The 23,642-nt window shown below is 43.3% G+C and overlaps 1 protein-coding gene across 4 annotated transcripts in view; it reads right to left on the reverse strand.

Annotated features, from left to right (window-relative positions):
* Nucleotides 1–23,642, reverse strand: part of Osbpl6 (oxysterol binding protein like 6) — a 162,331-nt gene that overhangs the window by 86,199 nt on the left and 52,490 nt on the right. For all 4 annotated transcript variants that reach the window (XM_055600063.1, XM_055600062.1, XM_055600059.1 and 1 more), the window contains exon 2: nucleotides 1,188–1,353. The gene's annotated coding sequence lies outside the window, so the exon portion shown is untranslated. The remainder of the gene's footprint in view (nucleotides 1–1,187; nucleotides 1,354–23,642) is intronic.

The following is a 23,642-nucleotide window of genomic DNA, read 5'->3' on the forward strand; positions in this document are numbered from 1 at the left end:
GGGGCTGGTTGATTAAATATTGATGGCTGCTAAAGACTATCAGATAGTAATCATTAGCACGGCAACAAGATCAGGTTGTACATTTTCTCGTGGAGGTTTTCTGACTTTCTCTGTGAAGTGTTTGTAAGTAGTCAACTGATTTTTTAAATATGAAAAAATGGTCTAAAGGTTGATCTGTGTCCTATTAGTTTGCAAACTGTCTTTTGAACTAATGTATTTACAAGCAGAAAACGTCTCACTTTATATGATTACACTAAATTATCAGTGAGCCTTGATTCCTAAGCTCCCAAGAGAGACCTCTCCATGTAAAAGGGAAAGGGTGGCATTAGAATTCATGAAGGACGTTGCCCAGATTATACGTCTATATTGGCATCACCACTATCACCACCCTGCGTGCAGCCAGGACAGCAAGAGTGACCAGGGGATATGCAGCTTACAAAACTTCCCCAAGGGCGTGCGCCACAGCCTTCCAGGTAAGGAGGTGGAGTGCTACAGATAACAAGGAGGGCTGTGCCCAAATCCTGAAGGCCAGACTCACGTGGCCTCATGCATCAAATGGGACCTGTAAATTGGCACTAAGAATGTAGTACGTGCAAATGCCAGAGATGACAAGCAGACCACAAAACAGGGCTGCCTCTGTACTCGTCATTTCAGTCTTATGGGCAAAACCACAAGAACCAAATGCCTACCACAAAAATGGTACATACATACATACATACATACATATGTACATATATGTGTATATATATATATATATATATATATATATATATATATATATATATATATATATAGTACCCATGCTCATACAGTGCTGTCCGAATGCAGCCATATAAAGAAACCGGAGATAATACGACAGCTATGTTTACACTGAGGTCTGCAAGCTGTCACTCAAGAGGTGAACAGTAGTATCTTACTTCCACATAATAGATTGTAGATAAAAATATGAAAGCTAACCAATGTTCTTAAACGTTTATGTCCTTTCCTTTAGAAAAAGTCAAACAGAACTTTTTACTAAGATGACTAAAAATAACTAGGATGGTGATATATTATTTTAAGATCAGATGTGCATGATGGCATAAAGAAACAGCTCCCTGTGACCTGGTGATGTGCTGTCACCATTTGAAGTTTCTCAGCACTCCTCGTCTGCGCTGCATTTGCCCGAAGTGTGCATTCTTCACACTCACCTTTGCCTCGTGTCAAAGTCCTCTAGCTAGGTTGCACCATTAGACCTCCTTCTCTGGACTGGCTTTGGATGCCTTCAGCTGTTCTTGGGACACAGCCCGCCAGTCTTTTGGCACTGGTGGTGCCTTAGCTGTCTTCTTCTGCTGTTTTGCCACCAAGGAGCAGAACCTGGAAGAGAGGGATGACGGTCACACAGGGCATCTCCACAGAGCGTCCATGACACTCTCGGCAGATGCCTGCCCACAGCGCTCTGCATGAGAAAGTTTGTACCAGGCACCGTGGCTTTTATTGGCTCAGTCTTACACAACTGCAAGGGTAGGACCCCTGCCCTTCTCAGAGCTCCAGGCATGTTGCTGATTCACAATTGCACTCTGCCTGGAGTCTTGAGTGAGAAAGAACTCTTCAATGTGACACAGCAAATATCCTCACTGAGGGTAAAGTGCATTGTCGAAACCCAAGCGTACCTTTCCAGTGAAATGTGACTGCTGGGCACTGCTTTAGAGATAACGTGAGGAGGGATCATCTCAGGGGCACAGAAATCATCAACCAGAGTGCTCTGATAAGACCCAGGAGTCTTCTCCAATTTACCTTTCAAGAGTGCACTGCCGCTGACTATACTATCGCAGAATCTAGCTTTTCACTTGGCATTATCTCTCAGGAAGGAAAGACAACAACAACAACAAAACCCAAAACAAAACAGAAAACCCACAGCATGAGAAAGCAAATGCTTCCTTGAAGGATAAGGGAAGAAGCCAGCCCCAAAGCAGAAGCTTCACCAATGACTCTCTGACCCTGAAACACAACAGCCAGTTTTTCCCTTCAAGCCACAGACTTCTGTGACAACCTCACTTCTTCACCAGACAGCGTTCACAGTGTTCATCAAGCTAGCTGCTGTCACCCATATCCATACTGCCAGTTCCAGGGGGGCCGAGACAGGAGGACCTCCATCTTGAGAGCTGCCTGGGTTCTACAGTGAAACTTTATCTTGAGGGTTGGGTAAAGGTAAATAAATATAAATAAAAACTATTTCTCGGGTTTAATTATTTCAAAGCCTGTCCTCCACCCACTCGCTAACAGACCACGAGGCCTGTCCACCATGAATGCTGTGGGTGGACTAGTTGCTCCTTTTGTAAGGAGAGAGGGGTAATGCAGAATCTTATCCTGTAGTCAACAACAGAAACTTCTGGAAATCCCCCTGCCTCAGTTTCCTAAGTGCTGCCATTCCAGGGAACCACTGTGCCTAGCTTTGTTAAGTTATATCTTTCTGCCAAAAAAGTATTTCTTCCAGATTCCTCTCCATCTCTTACATCAAAAATCAGTCTAGGATGTGTGTTATATTTTACAGATGTAAAAAAATTTATCTGCAGCTCTTGATGGTGGCATAGATGGACTGTGGTTAATATCCATCAAGACTGTGTTTTGGTGCTCTGTACAACATCATTTTATCCTTGGCACACAGGATTCCACTCACGCCCTTTCATTTCACATAATTAATTGTAGGCAGATGGTAAAATCTAAATTTTCCGAACAGAAACTCTACTGGCCACCTTCTCCTTTTTTTTTTTTTTTGTGCCAGTGATGGATTCTGCCAAGCTTCTGGCACAAATTAAAGGCTGGAGTATAGAGTCCTGGGTTATGCAGAGGTCCTTTTAACACAACCCTACCCCAATCTTCCCCCTTGGTTATTCTCTGCAATGTCTTACCACTTGAAAAGTGGAAAGCTATGGGCTTGAGAGATGGTTCAGAGGTTAAGAATACTGGCTACTCTTCCAGAGGTCCTGAATTCAAGTCCCAGCAAGCATATGGTGGCCCTCAACCATCTATACTGGCATACATGCAGATAGAGCACTCATACATAAAATAAATAAAATCTTAAAAAAAAAAAAAGAAAGAAAAATGGAAAAGTAAAGAAGAACAGAGGATCATGGGATACAATCAAGGTTTCTGACCCTTCCCTCCATCCCTCCACCGAAAATCAGAGAGAAGAGGGAGATGCTCCCACCTAAGGCATTCCTTCTTCCCTCATCCTGCAGGCATCCTCACAGCTTATGCAAAACAGACCTGGGCCCAAGGAACATGTCCCCACTTCTCTATTTCCTTCTTCTATCGTCTTGGTCAATACAGTCTTCGGAATGTGACTCTAAAGCACCGTCCCTATCTACTTCGTCTGTCCCTCAACTCCCCTAACCTGGGCTTCTGGTCTAGTGTACATACGTGCAGTTGTCCTGGCCTCAGAGTTAATTCTATCTGTATCTAATCTACACTGCATGCAAGTACACTCTCAGAAGCAGGGAGCAGATCTCAGAACACACACACACACACACACACACACACACACACACACACACACACACACACCCCATAGGCCAGAGTTCAAAATGAAAAGTTACCAGGTTTCTGCGTGTGTGTATCTTACAAGGAATGGAATCTATCCTCGTCTGTGGTGGTAAGAGCAGGCTTTTGTTCTGTTATGCAATGCCAAGATCAAGGAGCTTGTTCTTGATCAAGATCAAGAACACTGTTAGTGTTCATGTAGACATCTGCTGTGACCTCCCAGGGGACTGGGCACCCTGGGTCAAAAATTACTACACACTTCAGACACAAACAATTATCCCTAATGAATATTATGGCTGGATATATGCTGACTAACGAGGACAGAGAGAGCTATATAGTAGCATCTGCATTCTAAACTCAGGTGAATAATACTTTCTTCTTTTTAAAAAAAAAAAAAAAAAAAAAGGTTGTTCATGAAGTATAACCTGCCCCGAATCCTACTTACTTTGTACAGAAACTGTGTACAGTACGCAAGTCCGAAGGTAAGAAGCCTGTGGCGTCTGAGTCTGGTTCAGACCACGTGTTGAAGATTAACCCTTAAAGCTCCAGGTAAGAAATACACCCAAGGCAGGGCCCAGAATGGTTCCCTTTACCAGCAGAACCAGAATGGTTCTTTTTACGAGATGCTGTGACAAAAACAGCCTATTTGCTTTTTATCCACCAACACTGACAGAAAGAGTCATTTTCTAACCTAATAACAGCGTCTGTAGCACGAAAGGCCTCCCGACATCTCCTTCTTCCTGAGAAGCTGATTCGAGCACTCCCACACCGACCAGCACTCACGGAGGAGGAGTGTCTGGAAGACCTCGTTGAGGAGTTCGGTGAATTGGCAAGGGGTCTCCAGAGTGGCTGACCCAGGCAGCCAAGGCACACAGTTGTCCCTCCCAGCCCTGTGACTGACCCTCCCACAGCCTGGATACCACGCTCTTGTCTAGTACATTCTCCACTCACTCTTCTTATTTCTCGTTCAAGCCATCGGAGACAGGGACAAACTCTGTCAGACTAGACCACACCAGGAAGCTACTTGGCACATGTTTGTAACACAAGGAGACTTGAGAAAGCGGGCTCTGTCGCTCTGCAAAATAACAAAGGCAAGTTTCACTGAATGCTTAAAACAGTAAAGCCCACCACAGCAGACAGGAAAGCGCTTTATGCGGTAATCTACAGGACAAGTTCCTTTCACAACAAAATGAACACATGAGGCTCTGACTGCTTCCTCTAAATGTTGGGCCATGCATGGTTTTAGCTCACTGTTCACTTTACTTCCACTGGGACACGTTGGTCTCAGTTCAAACATCCTGTCTTGCTTCCCCTGATACACTCTACAGGACTTTACTTGGCTCTTTTACGTTATCTGTTGTCACCACTGGCTGAAAACTGCTGTTTTGATAAGAAATGAATCCTCGCTCTTCCTACCAACGCTTTCCACACCTACTGCAACAATCCAGTAAGTTGTGCTGGGGTAACTTCCCAGAGACGAAAAGCACAAAGTCCCATCACTTTTACCTAACAAGTAGGCTTTGCTGAAATGTAGCTAATGTAATTAATTAACGCAACTGCGATTAGTTAAAATTCACCAGCTGAGATGACACATCAGAGTTTTCTGTCTGCCATTAACTGACCCGCTCAGTAGTAACACAGATGTGTAGTCATATGGAGCGAAGTCAGACGCAACAAGGAAAGGTTCTTTCAGTTGCACCGTAAGAACTTAACTTCAGACAACAGGACAAGGCAGGCGGATAATCTTCTTAAGCTCCACAGCAGAAAATGTGTCGTGATATTCACGCCATGGAAATATGAACTCTAGCTTGGAATCTGTATGCAATTCTGTGGGCTGAGAGAGAGGATCAGAAGAAGAGAAGGAGAAGGGGGAGGAGAAGGAGGGAGAGAAGGAGAAGGGAGAGGAGGAGGACGGAGGAGGAGGAAGATTGGTACATTTCGGCAGGAACAGACAGGGATGAGTGAAGGACTCCTTCAAACAGTGTGAACGATGGATGAAAATAAAGCGACGGTAAGTGAAGCTGGTAGGCCCAGAACTCACTGCTTCTCAGAAGCTTAAGGAAGGAGAGCGGGCAAGAGGCCCCACAGGAGGTTTGGAACCACAGAGGTTTCAAACATCTGTGCAAGATGCATTTCACTATGTGAGCTGAAAAGCACAGGAGTGAAACTCAGAACAGAGAGTCCCATGACCATGCTTCAGAAAGGCAGACCCAACAGCTAACTAAAGTGAATGAGGAGGCAACAGATGGTCTCCGAAGGCCAAGGGAGCAAACCAAATGGGAAACGAAAGCTACCTGTGTGGGACAGAGGAACAAGAGAACTTAATCTCCAACAGGAAGACCCCATCTGATCCTTAATGTAAAAGGAGCTTTTATTTGCCTGGTTCAGTTGTTGTCTGGGAGATTTACTGCCTCCTTTGTCTGCTAATCTGGGCCTAGTCCTGGAAGCGTCTAGCCTCCATACAATCTAATCTAGGCCAAGAATGTTTTCAGCCTCTGAGACTTACTGCTTAATCTCCTTACTTGTTTTTACTGAGCTTAGAGCTGGCTGGTTCAATTCCGTTGTTCTGGCTCAAACTCCTCTCCCACCTAATTTATTCAGTCTGGCTTTTCTCTCCACCTCTGAGTTGCTCTGCTTGGCCTCAAACTAACTCAAGCAATCTGCTCTAATCTCCTGGCTCCTTCTCAGTTTCTGGCTCATTCAGTCTTCACTTCACCTGAGTTCTCTCTCTCTCTGCAACCTGTCTCTCTATTACTGTTCTGGTAAGATTGCCTCCTATCTCTGCATTGCCCATTACGTAGCTTCCCTTTCCTTTCTCGAGTTGGGCATATCCTATTCTGTCAAGTCTTTCTCTGATTCGTCACTGTTTCTGCCACTTAATTAGACATCACTTTTAAACATGGGTGCTCCCTTCTACAAACTAACTTCACCTTCATTGTTTTGGATTAAAGGTGTGTGCCACCACTCCTGGACCTAAGCTTTTTCTTTGACGGAAACTTGCTCTATCTACCAGGCTGGCCTTGAACTCAGATCTTCTTGCCTCTGTCTCCTGGATTAAAGGTGTGTATGTATTCCATCCAGATGACACAGACCTAGAAGGTCTTTGGATGTGATCGCTTGCCAGGGCAGCCGCGTTCCGAATGAAAATTCCTCTCCACCTCACTGATTTCTCCCTCTTTACCTCCCACTCTACTCCCCTCCCCACTGCTTCATTTCTGGGATTCAACCTGGGTCACTGACTCTGCAGGTGCAGAACCCAAGGATACGATGACTCACTACACAGGCCATGCTAACACACTTAATTCACGCAAGCCAGAGCAACCTTCCCCAGTCTCCATAATCTAGCCTATATTTCCAATTTCTTTGTTTGCATCTAACTTCATTCAAAATTATGTTTCTCAATTAGAGGGAAAAAGTCCTCACTTTTTCCAGAGCCTAAAGACCAAGCAGAGAAATGATCTCACTCTATTAAGCATCAAATGATTTTTTTTTCTCCAGTTTCGCTAATCTTATCACAAATTTAGATCCGATTTCTCCCTACAGATTTCTTCCTTGCATCCCAAAGTAAACATTGCAGAAACCACTCAGCAGGTCAGTTGAATTAAATGTTATAAAGCTGCCGATAACCTCATTGGCTATAAAGCACATGCCAGGAACACAGTCTGGCCCTGTGAACAGTGTATGCGCTATGGCTGGCCAGCAGATTCCGATCGGTGACTGTTTTGGGTTGTGGGAGCCACACAGTCTGCTACTTGGTGCAGCTAAGCAGACCTGTTACCTTTGAGGAGGCGGACAAGGCCATAGCGAGTGGGTGGCTATGGATAGGTACCGGTAACACTATCTGCAAAAGCGGCCAAGCAAGCGGGGTGTGGTGGCAGACATCTCCAATTCCTGCTCTCAGAAAGCCAAGGCAGGAGGATCGTGAGCTCAGGGCTAGCCCGAGCTACACCATGTCTCAGAACAAACAAACGAGCACATGCCCTGTGGACGAACTGTGGTCCATCCTTGTCTAACAGACAGACACTCAGCTATGGCAACCTGGAGGAGGTTTTGTTTGTTCATTTGACCTTTACTTCATAACGTGTATAATTTGCATGAGCTGAGAAAACAGCTCTTCCAATGAAAACATTCACTGCTCATGAAGTGATAAAAGGTCAAACAAGGGGCTGGAGAGATGGCTCAGTGGTTAAGAGGCCTTGCTGCTCTTTTAGAGGACCAGGTTCAATTCCCAGCACCCACATGGTGACTCACAACCATCTCTAACTCCAGCTGCAGGGGATCTGATGCCCTCTTCTGGCCTCCTTGGGCTCCTGGGACACATATGGGGCACAGATACAGGCAAAACACTCAATATACATAAAATAAAACATTAAAACAAGGAGCAAGCATAATTTGACAGATTCAAGGAGACAGTCAAGGGAAGTCTAGGTTAATTTTACAAGCGACTATATGCCCAATGGAGATTCTGTAGATTTCTGTTGACTATGCAGTGTAACAGCCTGAAAGTTTCTGAACTCAAAGCTTCACATTGCACAGAGCAGAGGCACAAACATTTGGGCACATGTTGAAACCTACAGTCATCCTTACCACTGCAGGGATTTAAATGAGACAAGACTGAAAATCCTAGAGCCAAACTGTCTTAAGTTCAAGTTCTAGTTCTGCCGATCACCAGCAATATGACCCCAAGGAATTTACAGGGCCTTTCACGACCTCAGTTTCATGGACTGTAAAGACAAAGGGAGCCGTGACACCCACTACCTGCCAGAACCGTCTGAGGACTGACTTGATTCAAAGTGTAACACTTAAAACCAACAGCGCCTGCTGTTCTTGTAACTTATTAAAAGCAGAGACTGCAGGTGGCTGGGGATCGTCCCAGATCAAAAGCAACTGCCTTTGCACATGCCTATTAGACTTTGATCAGTGAATCATTTAGGTAGAGAGTACCAACAACAGCCCTCTTCACTAACATCTTTACCAACTAAAAATATTTCCCCCTCAGCAGATTAGATTTCTCTAGTAACCTTCCACAGCTAAAAATAGCAACTCGAGAATTATCCCAGTGCACACCATGGCTTCCGTAACACAATTCCTTTAAACGGGAAAGGCCTGCTCTTTGTCAGACAGAAAAATCAATCGCTTCCTCTTTGCTTACAACCAGACCAATCCAAGAGGAGGGGTGTAAACAGGAAACAGGGAAGAAAGTAAAAGGACCTTAATGACTCAGTTTTCAAAAAAAAAAAAACACACACAGAAAATCCACATGTGCCAGGAAAAGGGAGAACTAGGCATCGGTACACAAACCTGACCAAAGAGGGGAGGAGCTGTCACTTCTAAAATCATCCAAGCAAGGAGAAATTAAGTTAAACTGTGAGGAATGGCTGACTTCTGTCTGAATCATGCAAGCAAGGCAGATGAGGCAGCTTCGGTCAAAGATATTTAGCCTGAGTGACCACTGTGACCCATACCGTAACTACTTTGATTATATGAACAGTACTTTTTGTTCCTTGAGGAAGTGTCAAAAGGAACACTTGGTTCTCTATGCATGGACCATAAGCTAAAATAATCAGTTAGAGCTGCAACTAGGAGAGAAGAAAGGGCTCTGGTTTCTTAGCACTTAGCCAAGCACTGAAGGCTCCATAACATCCCAAGCCCAGCTCTGTTCCAACATGATCTGACGCACATCATGGAACCTTCAGCCTCATTGAGCTTCTTGCCCTTACCCTGATCATGCCTGCTCTCTGCTCACTCTGCCTGCTTCCTCTGCCTAGAACACCTCCCCTCACATCTCCAGAGTGTGCCTCCCGTCTCAACTTCTACTTCACACCACACGGTGTGAAATCATTCCCCATGGCCCAGCAGAAATCATCTCTCCAGATTCTTGATTTTTACAATCCTTGCAAGAGGGTGACTCCCTTGGAAGTCCATCATGATCAGAGTTGGCTGTCTGTTCCATCTCTGTGAGTCCATCTGCACCAAGGGCACTTGTACTTCTCATTGAACACGCAAGAAGGGGGCCTGTTGGTATAATGTTCATGTGGAATGTATACAATTTACCTTCAATCATTCAAATGCTGATTTCTCTACCCCACTGTCTGGTTTCACTCCGGACATTGCATTGTGATACTAATTCTAAACATCATCTGTCTCAAGTTTGTGTAAACATGCCACCATTTGTTCTCTGTATTGCCAATAAAACAACCAGCCAGTGCTGAGCAATGGACATCCTGGTCCAGACCGGAGGAGAAAGAAGCGAGTGGTAGGAGAGATCTGAGAGAAGACAGGGAAACATCACAAGAAATGAAAAAGACCTGAGATATGATTAAAAAGCAAGTAAACTGTGGGAAATCTGAATGGGAGAAAGCTACCTGGGCTTGGGCGTTTAGGATGGAGGAATTATTTCCCAGCATTGTGCTCTAGGTTAATTAAATAAATCCTAGTCTCTATGTGGTGATTTGGGTATAGGAATAACCACTGTTTTGACTAAAAGATAAATCACTATTAAATATTAATAATCATCACCAGGGACCAAACTGTATTGAGTTCACTGTGGTGGATAACTTACATCAAATGTAAAAGCACATGCCCTCAGATCTTAGCTGAAGAAAGGCTTTGCTCAAAAGCACATGCAAGGTGGCTATATGGCTCAGTGGCTCAGTGCACTGGATGCTCTTCTAGACAACCCAGGTCCAATTCCCAGCATCCACACAATGGCATACAACCTTCTGTAACTCCAGTTCCAGGGAGTCCGATGCCCTCTGGCAGACACAACACCCACACGAATACAACAACATAAAATTAAAATAAACCCCCCACACATTAAAAGTTTGCCTTATCATGAAACAGAAGATGTTTTACACTAGTCACAGAGCAAAGAAGCCACAGTTTGTATTCATCAGTGATCCGCCAACAACTAAGTGGTCTATTAAAAGCTTCCTTCACATTAAGGCAAGTTAGATAAATCACAGGAAACAATTTCATCCATTCGACAGTGTAGACTCAAAATGCTGCTCGTCTCTAGGCTTCAGATCAAGAGACCCCAAGACTGTGTACAAAGCGATCATTTTGACCATATGCCTTAGTTACTCCAGATGTGAAAAATCAGAGACCCTGACATGGTACAGAGCCCATGAGTGCCGAGACAAAGAGAACTCTGGCACCGAGGCCACGTGATGTGACACGGGCCCCCAGGCCCTAATGTGTCCCTTGGCACCTACTGGGTTACCGCACGGAGGCCAACTCTACTCTTACATGACAGTCCCGGGCTATGCTGATCAGGGTGCTCTCGCCACATCACTGGCCAGCTTCCCTCTGTCTCAGTCCTCCATCCACAGAAACCATCTCACTGCCTTCTCATTTCACAAACTGTGACATGAGTGAGTTTAATGTACATTCTCAGGTATGGGAGAATTTCCTAAGGCCAAATCATGCCACCGCAGACACCCAAGACCTGACTTCAGAAGGGAGAGCAGACTGTCACAGCATTAAACTGTTAGCATCCTGACTAACAGTTGTACCAACAGGAAATAGTCAGTTGGACCATCCATCTGGCATAGCTTTCGTATCAGTTACATCTGGAACATTCAGCCTCTGATGTCACATTCCCAGTGTCACTTGCATTCCTGCAATGACTACAGAATCTTCGGACAAGTGGCAGGGGACTCTTAAGTGTTTTAAGTGAGTGACTCAGTAAGGCAAATAGGAAATATATATATTTTTTATATATATATATATATATATATACATACATACATATACATATATACACACTCATACTCATTACTTAAATTATAAACATGCCTGTCATATGCACACTGAGGTCAAAATAATGTTAAAATGTATATATTCAGTAATATATTCATCTAGTGGCAAGGCTATAAGTTATGCTATGTTTTAAAATTATATAATCGATAAATAAAGCAGTATAAAGAAGCCTAATCTGTGGTATTTTTCACATATCTTAATTGAATCCTGGCCAAATTTCTCAGTATTCATCTCTTTACTCTTCAGTTACTTAGAAATGATTGTTTCAACTTGTTCCATTTCCTTGGCCAGCTGCACCTGTCTTTGTCTAGGTTCCTATCTGGTTCCCACAGTTATTTTTATTCTCATTAGACTACATCAAAATTTAACAACTAAATCAGGCAAGCTGGAATTCTTCTGACTAAGCTTCCTGTATCGAGACGCACTGCAGTAGCAATAAAATTGAATCAATGTGAAACGGTGAGACAGTGAACAATGGCATCCATTACAATGCAAAGCTGTTCAGGAAATCTAATTTGATGTCATAAACTGATAAGAAACAAATATATAGGGGAAACAGGGTAGCCTGCTGTTTCACCTGACAGCAATCTCCTAGAAATGAGAGCCAGCTCGGGGTGTGAGGAGAAGCCCAGAGTGCGATGAGATGAGCATGCAGGCCTTGGAGTTAAACAAAGAGGCCTAAATCCCAGCGTGGGATGCTTTCAGCTATGAAACCCAAGGGAGGGTCTTCTCCTCGGTTGGTCCTCAGTTTCCTTATAAGCAGAATGGGGATTTCATTGTCTGGAGGTTACAGATACGGTCATGTCATGTGAGGGCTATGTGGCTGGTGTTGAGGTTCCATGGCACCTGAGCAATGGGAAGACCAAGGTACAATGTGTCACTTCGTGTGTCTGTGGGATGCTGGTCTAGGCAAGCCAAACTGTGCCTCCACTCAAACCAAAGTGTAGCTCATAATTACGCACAGTAGATGTATGCGATGTAAGTGAATCAATCACTGGCTCCAGTATTCACTGTACTGTATTGTTAATGGGTTCAGGTGTGCTCCACTTACAACATTTGCCTTGGAGCAGGCTGTCAAAACTCTCCTGCTCACTGCATGTCTTGACTGTACAATTTTATTTTATGCTTGATTTAATCTCTTCTGTTTTGCTCACAATTGGTATAGGAATAGGCTGTACACACACACACACACACACACACTACAGAGGATGTGTATATGCCGTGCCTATACTGTCTAGGTCTAGGTAAATACTACACCTACTTGCTGTTTGCACACTCTAGAGTGATGACACTGCCTAATGACTCTTTTCTCCCCTCACATGCTCAAGAGGAGTACCACACAACCCATAATATATGGCCCAACACTAGCAACGTAGACTTCCCGATACAGATCAACCGAGATGAGGTTAAAACTTGCTCTTCAAAGTAAGACCTAACACTTCAATAAAAGCCATATTATTTTAGATTACTGGTTTGCCAACTCAGAAAAGTACACTTGTAAAAATCATAGAAAGGTCTCCTGTCAACTATCCAACTTTCATGAGACTCAGCAATAAAGGACCACCTAACTTCACATCCCTATTTTAACCGCTCTCTGGCTGTGTGGCTCTGGGAAAGATGTGTATATTAGTTGGTTCTTCGTTGCTATAACATACAGTGGGCACACCACCATCACGGCCATCACTTGTATAGCATCGTCTGGTATTTCTTTATGACACACAGGAACATAGCATTAACGAAGAGTTAACGAACACAAAGCTACAGCTTGTGGATATATGACAGAATAAGAGCTACACAAAGCCATATGGATTCATCGAAAAAGGTCAATGTCTCCCAACGCGCCAGCTAAAACTGAAGATCTGTGAGGTCACACTCACGCAGAAGCCCTGGAGGCCAGCAGAGGAGGAGGATGACAAGTCCCAAGCTGGAAGGCATGCGGAGGATGACAGAGCAGAGAAAGAGACAGAGAGGTCCCCTGAGGTCACCTCTGAGATACTCCACTTCATGCAGGCATGAACCTGCTTCAATTGCTCCGGTTATGAGGGTGAATAAATATCCATATTTTTTCAAATGAGCAGAATGTTGTAGGAATAGTTGAATATTCACACAGAGGGGTAGTCCTTAGGAATAAAAGAGTGACCTGTTGGCATGTACAATATTAGGCAATACAGGCAGGCAACTTCATAGATGACTCTCAACATAAAAGGACGATGGTGGGTCTGGAGAGATGGGTCAGTGGTTAAGAACACTGGCTGCCATGCTAGAGGACACAGGCTCTATTCTAGCACCCACACGATGACTCACAACCAGCTAGAACTCCAGACCCAGGGGATCTGATGCCTCTGTAGGTACCAGGGATGCATGTGTATACAGACATTCATGCAGACAAAACATCCATACACACAAAAATAAGTAAATGAAGCTTTTTTTAAATACCATTGGGTGTTTCCATTTATATGAAACTCTAAGAGAGGCTAAATTAACGTGCTGTTACATCAGTCAGAATGGCAGTTACTTGAGGAAGGGGTAGCCGGGTTTGGAGGGGCATTGAGAGAGTGCTCCATTGCACCAGAAATGCTCTAGATCAGTGGTTCTCCACCTGTGAGCGATCCCTTTGGGGGTGCAACGACCCTTTTGCAAGGGTCCCCATAAGACATCCTGCCTATCAGACCTTTACATTACAATTCATAACAGTAGCAAAACTATAGTTATGAAGTGGTAACAGATGTAATTTTTTGGTTGAGAGTCACCACAACATGAGGAACTGTATTAAAGCGTGTCACCTCATTAGGAAGGCTGAGAGCCACTGCCCTAGCTCTTCACCCAGAGGTGGCTTTGTTTATTGATACACATTTTTAAAAAACACTGTACATATTACTGTACATAAATTCTACCTCTTGGTAAAAGGTAGGTCTAAACAAACAAAAAAAACACTGTATTTAATATCTCTTGTGTTCGACAACATTGCCCCTTCCTCCCCTCTAATATTTGCTCAGTGCCAAGCACTGCACACACACCACGCACACACCTTGAGGCTCTCACCCCTAAAGAGTCTGCATGTTAATGGAGGTTACTGCCTCCCTGCTGGCCGCATTCATTTGGCCCCGATAAATCAGCTTCAGACACCACATCTGTTCTTGTCTTCAGTTATTTGACGATGTACATGTTGATTAAGTTGATAATTGGTGTTGAAATGTAAGCTCTGGCTGTCGCAAATCCACCTGTTATTTGATGCTGTGCAAGGTCTCTTACAATGTTCAGTGTGCACTGTCCATCACTGTCCCTTCCTTGGCTTTCAGGCGTTCTTTTTCCCAGAACCTCTCCACCCATAGGGCGACTGTGCAGATCACTGACAAGGACGCAAACACGGATGGCTTAGACACCGCTAACATCATGCTGACCAGCAGAACACAGGGCGTGGCTTGTTATTCGGAGCTTCCTCTCATTAGCTGCTTTATCCTGTAACGGCGCTTAGGAATACGGAAGAGGCAGGGCAGGGAAAGAGATGACAGGTAGACTGATGTCTTCTCCTGTGTCTTTGCCTGCAATCCAGAGCAAAACCCAAAACAGCCCTGCCTGTCTGGACGCCGCATCCTCCAGTGCAAGCCCATGGACCTCACGTGTACCGACACGCCCAGCAAATATCCTTCAATAACAAAAGCAATGCCTCTTCATCCCTCAATATAAAAACATTTTTTTAAATGTAGCTTGCATTTGCTAATGACGAAAATATGCAAAAGTTGTAAAAGGAAAAAAAAAAAAAGTTTGGGCCCCACCATGAAACGCACTTAACGACATCTTCAATTGCTGTCACAGAGGGGCAAGCTGAACAACCAGGAAGTGTTTCGGCTTTAATTTTCTCCTCTTCTTCTAGTTACAGGAGTTCCTGTTTGATTCTAGAAGCCACTTAAAGTCACAAGGTCATAAGGTCTCCCCTCTCAAGACCTGCCCAAGGGTTAAGGCTCCATGTTTACGCTCATTCTGACTAGCAACATGAAAGGGACCGGGCTCTACATGCTTCCTCACAGAGCACTGCCCACCCCTCACCAACCTAGTCCCGCAACCATGGTGGCGCATGCTGGCAACACACTCAGTTTCCGTTTGGCTTTCCCACTGGTGTTCAAAGAGACGATCCAAAGCTCTATACTCATTGCCCTCTTTGGATTTCCTCACAAAGTATGTCCTGGCAACACGCATCAAAGTCATATTCCATGTGGGTCAGTGAGCTGCTCTGCGTGAGAAAGTCCTCCACCGTCTCAGGCATTTGGACACTTGGTTCCTGGTTGGTGACACTGTTTGGGAAGGTTTAGGAGTTGTGGCCTTGCTGGAGGAAGTGTGTCACTGGGGAAGGGCCTTGAGAGAATAAAGACTCCTGTTGCTTCTAGTTTACTGCTCTCTTTGTGCTTGAGATTTGAGATGTGAGTTCTCAGCTTGCAGCTCCGGCTGCCACTCCTGCCTTCTGTTTCCTCCACTCCACCATCATAGACTCTTCTCCCAAATGACTCCTTCTTCCTTCATTTGCTCTGATTGTGGTCTTTTATCACAGTAACAGAAAAGTAGCCAATACAGTCAGTAAAGGCCTGTGTGGTTTGTGGTGTTCCATGAAAATGAGAAATATGTACACAGGACCATGATACTTCACTAGTCTCAACGTGGGTCTCAGGGCTGATGATCAGTGTCCCCAACAGACCCTACAAACTTTGGAATGATCTGCCTTTGCCTCTCTCTCTCTGCCTGATCCTACAGCACATTATCTAACTTAAATTTCTAAGCATTTTCTATTTTATCTGACTGAAAAATTCTTCTTTCCTTGTATTTATCACGTGGTTAATTTCTATTTATTATTATTGTTGTTGTTGATTTTTGAGACAGGTTTTCTCTGTGTAGCCCTGGCAGTCCTGGAACTTACTCAGTTTTGGCAGTTTTTTATTTGTTTGCTTTGGATTTTTTGTTGTTGTTGTTTTGTTTCCCCCAATCCTGTTAGTTTCTATTCGGTCCAACTGGCAGTCCTCAAGGGAAATGCTCTCTGGTTCGGCAGGCAGGGCCAGCTCCTCCTGTTAGCCAGTCTCACAGCATCCTCACTGTTACTAAAGCACTCATCAGTTTGCAATCAGAGAGCTGTGAACTTTCTTTAGCATGTGGCTTACCCACTAGTCCTAAACCTCTCAAGGCTACATGGTACTCATGAAGTATGCTGACAAGGGTATTCCAAAGATTCAGCAGAGGAAAGTATAGGAGAGGGGAGAGAGTGGGGAGCAAGTGAGAATGAGAATGAGGTGGGAGGTTTAAGAATGCAGCTCACATCACTGCCTCCACAGGTCTGAGCCAGCACTAGGATGAAGCTTCTCATGCTAGACCCCTTTCAATACCAAAAGGCTGCCAAACCCAGGCTGGCCTGTGTTTTCCAATGCAAAGCCACCATTAGAGAGTCAGTGACCTCTAATGTAGCTCATGTAGTGTGATTATCCAAGCCTAGAAATGGAACTTGAAAGCAAACATAAGATAAGCAACCTGAACACATTTAACCTTGTTTAGTCATCTTACAAAAACGCATGCACATTTTAAGGAAAGCAATGATTAGTATACAACACTAAAAAAAAAGTGGTAAAAAACCCTGTGTCTTAATGGTCTCCTTTGCGCTGTCTCTGAAATCTACACCAGCGATTCCTAACATAAAAGCCAAGGAACCCTTGGAAGTTGCACAGTTATTATAAGGGCCTGAAAACATGCACATACTAAGGTTATGTGGCCTGATTTAGCACTTGGAGGAATGTGGTCGGGATATATGAATCAAAACTAGGAGAGGCTAAGGGAGATGGTGCTGCATACACCATAATAATCCTTGGTTTCAACATTTACCTGAGAAAATGGTGCTTCAAGTCAAGCAATTGTAAAGGATTTACTTTTCGTGCATACGGGCGTTACTTCTCCTTGGTTAGACGATTTGCAGAATTGAAAGACTGCAGCCCAACTGTGGGTGATAACGAAGCTGTCTGTTCCAGACAGCTCCCTGAGTTCCACGCACGCTAGATATGTCCAACCTTCTGACACTGCAGTGTGGAACTGTCGCCACAAAGTTCCAGCTCAAGAATCACGCCACCAACTTACGAAAAAACCGGGGGAAAAAAATCTAATGTTTTAAGTGAATTTACAATTTTGTGTTGGGTCGCACTAACAGCCACCCTTGACTCTGCCGTTTCAAACTATGTCATGACGTTTGGTCTCGATCTGTAAACCAGGGATGCCGGGCTGCTGGAGAGCTGGAAAGTTTCTTTAGTGCCAGCAGTCCATCCTGCAGGCTCTTTTGTCTCAGATCATGTACACACACTGTTTTAGGAGGACTCTACTATTGTATTACTTCTCATTTTAGAACAAGTACGGTCCCCAAATCTAATTTTCCCAGCCATTTTTTTAGGTTGTTTATAACTTTTTTTAAATTAAATTTCTATTTTTTTTATATTAATTACAGTTTACTTACTTTGTATCCCAGCTGTAGTCCCCTTCCAACTCCCCTCCCAATCCCACCCTCCCGCTCTCATCTCCTCCTATGCCCCTCTCCAAGTCCATGGATAGGGAAGGTCCTCCTCCCCTTCCACCTGACCCCAGCTTATCTGGTCTCATCAAGACTGGCTGAATTGCCCTCCTTTATGGCCTGGCAAGGCTGCTCCCTCAGCCAGGGGAGGCAAAGAGCTAGCCACTGAGTTCATGTCAGAAACAGTCCCTGTTCCCCTTACTAGGATACCCACTTGGATACTGAGTTGCCATGGGCTACATCTGAGCAGTGGTTCTAAGTTATATCCTTGAATGGTCTTTGGTTGGAGTATCAGTCTTAGAAAATATATCCCTGTGCCCAAATATTTTGGTTCTGTTGCTATCCTTGTGCAACTCCTGTCCTCTCCAGGTCTTGCTATCTCCCCCTTCTTTCCTAAGATTCCCTGCACTCTGCCCAAAGTTTGAGTCTCAGTATCTGCTTTGATACAATGCTACGTAGAGTCTTTCAGAGGCCCTCCGTGGTAGGTTCCTGTCCTGTTTCCTGTTTTCTCCTTTTTCCAATGTTTGTCCCGTCTGCCTTTCTGAGTGAAGACTGATCATCTTACCCAGGGTCCTCCTTCTAGCCATTTTTATTATAAACTTGGAAGTGTGACATACTAGAGGTATTGACGAGGATTAATGAAGTTCAGGGAATGGGTGTTGGCTACTCTATGGAACTGGACACACTTTCCTCAGCTATAAACTTTACAGCCTAACTAGACTCCTTGACAGCCTCCCATATTGTCAAAAGCAGTAATTTCGAGTAATATTCCGGTTAAAGTGAAGGAACTCAGCTGCCCTGCCCTGACACTACCTGAAGACAGGCAGATCTCAGAACTTAAGCCCCGTCACTTGTCCCTCTCATGGACCTCCACCAGAGCCCAGCGTCCTCAAGAGGGAGCCCATTAAGCTACTTTCTGTTGGAATGTTTAAAGGACTAGGCCCTTGCCAGGAAGCATTTCAGTGCTCTCTATTTCAAAGCATTAGCAATCCTTGTCTTTTTAAAGATAAATTTCAGGTTAAATAAACAGACTGGCTCCTCAGGCATCACTTATTTTGATTCACAAAATAACTTCCCTTGAAGACAGATGATGAAATAAAGCTTACATGATCCTAAAGTGCTGGTAATTTTCCACCCCCTAATAAAAATAATTTTCTTTTGAAATATGTATGATGGATATTTTAATATTCAAAACAGTTGAACATATTTAACATACTCATTTTTTTTTGAAAGCCAACATCCCTCAAGACGGGCAGTTTTAAGGAAGAATAAGTAAAGTTATATAACAAACAATCCCCCCCAGATTAATTCACCTCTGCATTTCATTTTGAATTTCACTAGCAAGACAGCAAAATAATTCTGATCTGCATCTCAAACTATCACAACACATCCACATTATCAAGTATGTATAGAATGGATGGGTTCCCATACAGCTTGATTTAAAAAAAAAATTAAAAAATTAAAAAAAAAGAATTAGTCAAAATGGCTTACACATTCTTTCCTTAAAGAATAATGGTTAAAGCCAGGAAAAGCCTGACCAAGCGATGACACAGAGCTCGCATGACTACAGAGGAGAGCCACGCTGAGCAGGAAGGAGCTGGGGGCCAGTTAATGGTCTTACATTCCCAGGGTGATGATCACATTTCTAGAGATAGAATACTTTCTCCAAAAAACTGCTCAAAGCGAGAAAGCAACTGAAGAACGAGCAGGCAAAGCCGGAGTTTGCTCAATCCACAGTTCCCCATCTGAACCTCTGCAGTCTGTTTTCTGATCTCTCTCCTTCACAGGAAATACTTCGCACTGAGGCCTGCAGCCATTTCTGCATTCTAGAAGCCCGTGATCAGTACTGGAGTTTCACCTTTCTGAACTTCTCTCAATTCATACTCGTTCAAATGTAACTTCTGAAAAAGGGCAGAGGTATAGGCAGAAAAAAATAGAACAGACAACATCCCAAGATCCCTGGCAGCTGTATCTTTAACTTCATATTATAATTATGTTCTTATTACCTCATGGTCCTTGACTGGTTACCGCTCTCACTCTAAACTAATTGTCCTTTGCTTTAATTCTCATGAATCTCTTTTTCAATTGTTCTACTGGATTAAAACATCCCTGAAGGATAATGTCATAGGCCATTCTTAGGTATTTATGGTGATATTTTACAAAAACATATCACTATGTGACTATAACCTGGATCTATATGAAACACATTGGCCTTCCCATCAAGAATTCTTCAAAAACTCAGCATTCTGATGTATTTATTTCCCTCATTTTTGAGACAGGATCTCATGACACAGCATAGCCTGGCCTCAAACTGCAATTCTCTTGCTTCAGTCTCCTGGTTCTGGGGTAATGAACATGCTTCACCATGCCTGGCTTGTGTTCTGCTTCCTATCACCAAGATTCGTTCTATCCATTTTGAAACTTCATCTAGATGGGCTAAGCATCAGTCTTTAATGTGAATTCTGCTCACATCCATCCATGAAAATATAAATATAGCTTTCGTTAAGAATCACCATTTAGGGTATAGAAGGAACAGCGATAAAAATGGTTGGAGTTAAAGAAAACAGATTAATTAAAAAAAAAAATTAAAACCCTTATATTCTTCTGTTTGAATCAGGGGCATCAGTATGAACTGGTAAACTGTTTGGTTGAAGGTAAAACTTCCTAACTCTATCCTCTAAAAAAGGCTAGAAAAAAATTGTGATCATTATACCTCATGCCTAGCATTTCAAACTCCTGTCTAAAATACCAGTTCCAACAAAAGAACCAAACATCTCAAAAATGGGGACAATTCCAGGTCTGGGGACAAAAGATACAGTGAGAGTAGAGGAACTGCCTATCAAAGATGCTTTGTCATGAAATTAATAAATAGACACTGGATAGAAAAATAAAAGATAAGATACAGATGCATACGTGTCCCAAACAACAAGTACACACAGATGCATACATGCACATAGATATATATACATACATACACACACATACATACACACACACACATACGGCTAGAAGCTGTTCGGACTATGCATCTCTAAAAATGCAACGATGTAATCATCAAAAGGAATGACTGAGATGGATTCAAACACTTCAAGCATATGTAAATTCATGAGTTTATGATCTAAAACTATGACTGGTCAACTTCAAAGGAGGCCAGCCCAACAACTCATTGAAAAGTATTTATCTTGCTTTTTTGATTGCATACCATATCCCTAGGTGACTGAGGCCATGAGGCAAAGATGGTTATGGCTTATAGAAATACTCTACCCCCAAAACAGAGGAATGTTCCAATTAAAAGTTACCATTTTGCAACCCCTAACCAACAAAGGGCACCAGGACACAGAGCATCACTTGCTGGGAAGGGCAACTGCTGTTACCATAATACTCAGAATCTCAACAATTTCATATGGGCAAACAAATTGGCCAGTATTCACTCAACCGTTATGCAAGCAGAAAAGGGTATAAAGGAAGAGTTAATTTTTCCCTTTGGGCTCTCCTGTGCACACAGTTAAGGAAACTCGTCAGTGTTAATGTCAGTATTAATTCTTTTCCTTTGGGAAAGAAAATTGCTCTCTGCCAAAGGAGCCAGCGGCATCTATACACAAGTTCATCCTGGGTTCACTGCTCTACCCATGAGTTTCTCTAGTGCGTTCTCTTGGATATTTCTGCCCTAAAAGCTAAATTCTATATTCTCAAACTAAAATAGAGATAATTGACTTAAAGAATCCAAACAAATTCCCTACAAAGAAAAACACATCAGATCTAATTTTACTGTTGAGTCCTCGCCAATTTCTTTTACATTAAACAAAATTAAGCTGAAGCTCAGGATACAGTAATTTAGCCACTATTTTGACCATTTCTCTTCTACCTAATTAGCAAACTAAGCCATGAAGTAATAGCATTAAGAAGCGGGGGGACAGGTAAATGGCTTACTGGATCTTATAATTTTCAGTGCTTGACCTTAAAATATCTGTACTCTTGCCAAAGGAATTTGAGCAAGACGCCTCTCAAACACATAGGCAGGAACCTTCAGGGTAATCAATAGGGACCAGCGTGGTGATCCTCTCTTAGAAGCCACGACTCACCTACCTACAGGCAAATTATTTCATGGTACGGCATCTCTCCCATAAACCTTTCAGACAGAGTCAACAGTCACTGGCTGGTGGAGTGTCCACGAAGACCACGGCCCAGGCAATCAAGGACTGAGCCTGCTATCTCTCCATCCAGGAGATCGTCTTTCTGAATCTGTGAGATGAGGACAGATGAAGCACTACATTCAACAAACAGCTCTGAACGTGGGTCCAAAGACTGAAGCTTCAGAGATGTGGCACCCAACGAAAGGAGCTGGAAACAAGCACAGTACTCATGTGAAGGTCATGAGCAAGCAGGTTGTCTCAGAGAAAAAAGAATCAAAACAGCACTGACAGAGGGAGAAATGAGTTAAAAGACCACAAGGAACTCTTGGGGACAACAGAACTTACAAGGGAGCAAGTTGCATGTGCAAAACTTGCCCATCTGAGATTAATGTGCTTCATAATAAAACGACTTTTAAAAGCCCCTCCCCCCTTTATTTTAACATTGCCACCAGGAAGCGGAGTGAGAGTTGGTAAACACGCTGATGATACATAATAGCACAGGACCGATAAATGTTGCAGCTAAGTGACAGGCAGCTCATGGGACTGTATCATTCCGCTTTGAAATTTTCAATCATCAAAGGGCTTCTTAAAACTTTAAAGGATTGGGGGATGTAGCTCAGTGGCAGACTACCGTGAGATCTGGAGCTTGAGCCCCAGTACCACCAGCAAACAAGAATGCTGAGGCTCAGTCCTCTCTCTACTCCTTACTAGCTATCGTGTCCCTAGGTAAAATATAACCTTCTGAACTCATTTCATTTACTTCCAAACCAGAGATAACGAATCCTGGCATGTCTCACTCTAAGCAACTGTAGGTTCTCACTAGGCATCAATGGATATAAAAATAAGTTCTAAACTATAAAGCAGTATATAAATACAGCAAACTCATAGCAGTGAAGATTTGTGTGGCACCATATTCTATGTTTGAAGATATCACTGATTTTTTTTTTTTTTCAGGAATACAGTGTCTGTCTATTGGCTTTCCAGCTATTCCTGCTTACAAACACAGTGATAGAACCCATATAGCAGAAGTATGGATGACACCAATGGTATTTATAGTCCTTTATGAAGTATACTGTGTGATTCATCTTCCAGTCTCGGGGAGCATGTGCCTTGTACCCTAACTTACTAATAATGCACAAGTGTATGCTTTCACCAGGGTTCATAACGGACAGGCAGGAGGTAATGCCTGAAAGCCCATTCCAGAAGAAGCTGGCTTAGGATTTTAAGTCATCTGGATAAACTGCAGCTCATGATTAAGGATCAGCTTTCACAAAACCCACAAAAGCTTGACTAGTCAAAATAATGTTCATGATCTATGTTTTTAAAATCTCATTAGGATAAGAGACATTAAATTCTTAGCAGGACTCTATTAGGCACGGAAACGAGAGAGCTAGACATCTTCCCCAGTATGAAGGCATACAAGGAAACACAACTCAAGGAAACACATCTAAAAGTAAACACGTGGCCAATTCTCTATTTCACCTTTCAAAAGCTTGTTTGTTAGGCTAAACATAATCAGATACAAATCCCACAAAATACAATGGGGACCAGCAGTGCTGTCTGGTATGCTATTGCTGGCCTTCATTTTAAACTGAGTAAGAATTCATGGTCAATGTGTCAAACATGGATGGTCAAGCTCAAAATCATATTCACACACACACACACACACACACACACACACACACACACACACACAC

The sequence above is a fragment of the Psammomys obesus genome, unplaced genomic scaffold (genome assembly GCF_907164565.1).
Source record: "Psammomys obesus unplaced genomic scaffold, mPsaObe1.curated_primary_1811, whole genome shotgun sequence".
Classification (NCBI taxonomy): domain Eukaryota; kingdom Metazoa; phylum Chordata; class Mammalia; order Rodentia; family Muridae; genus Psammomys; species Psammomys obesus.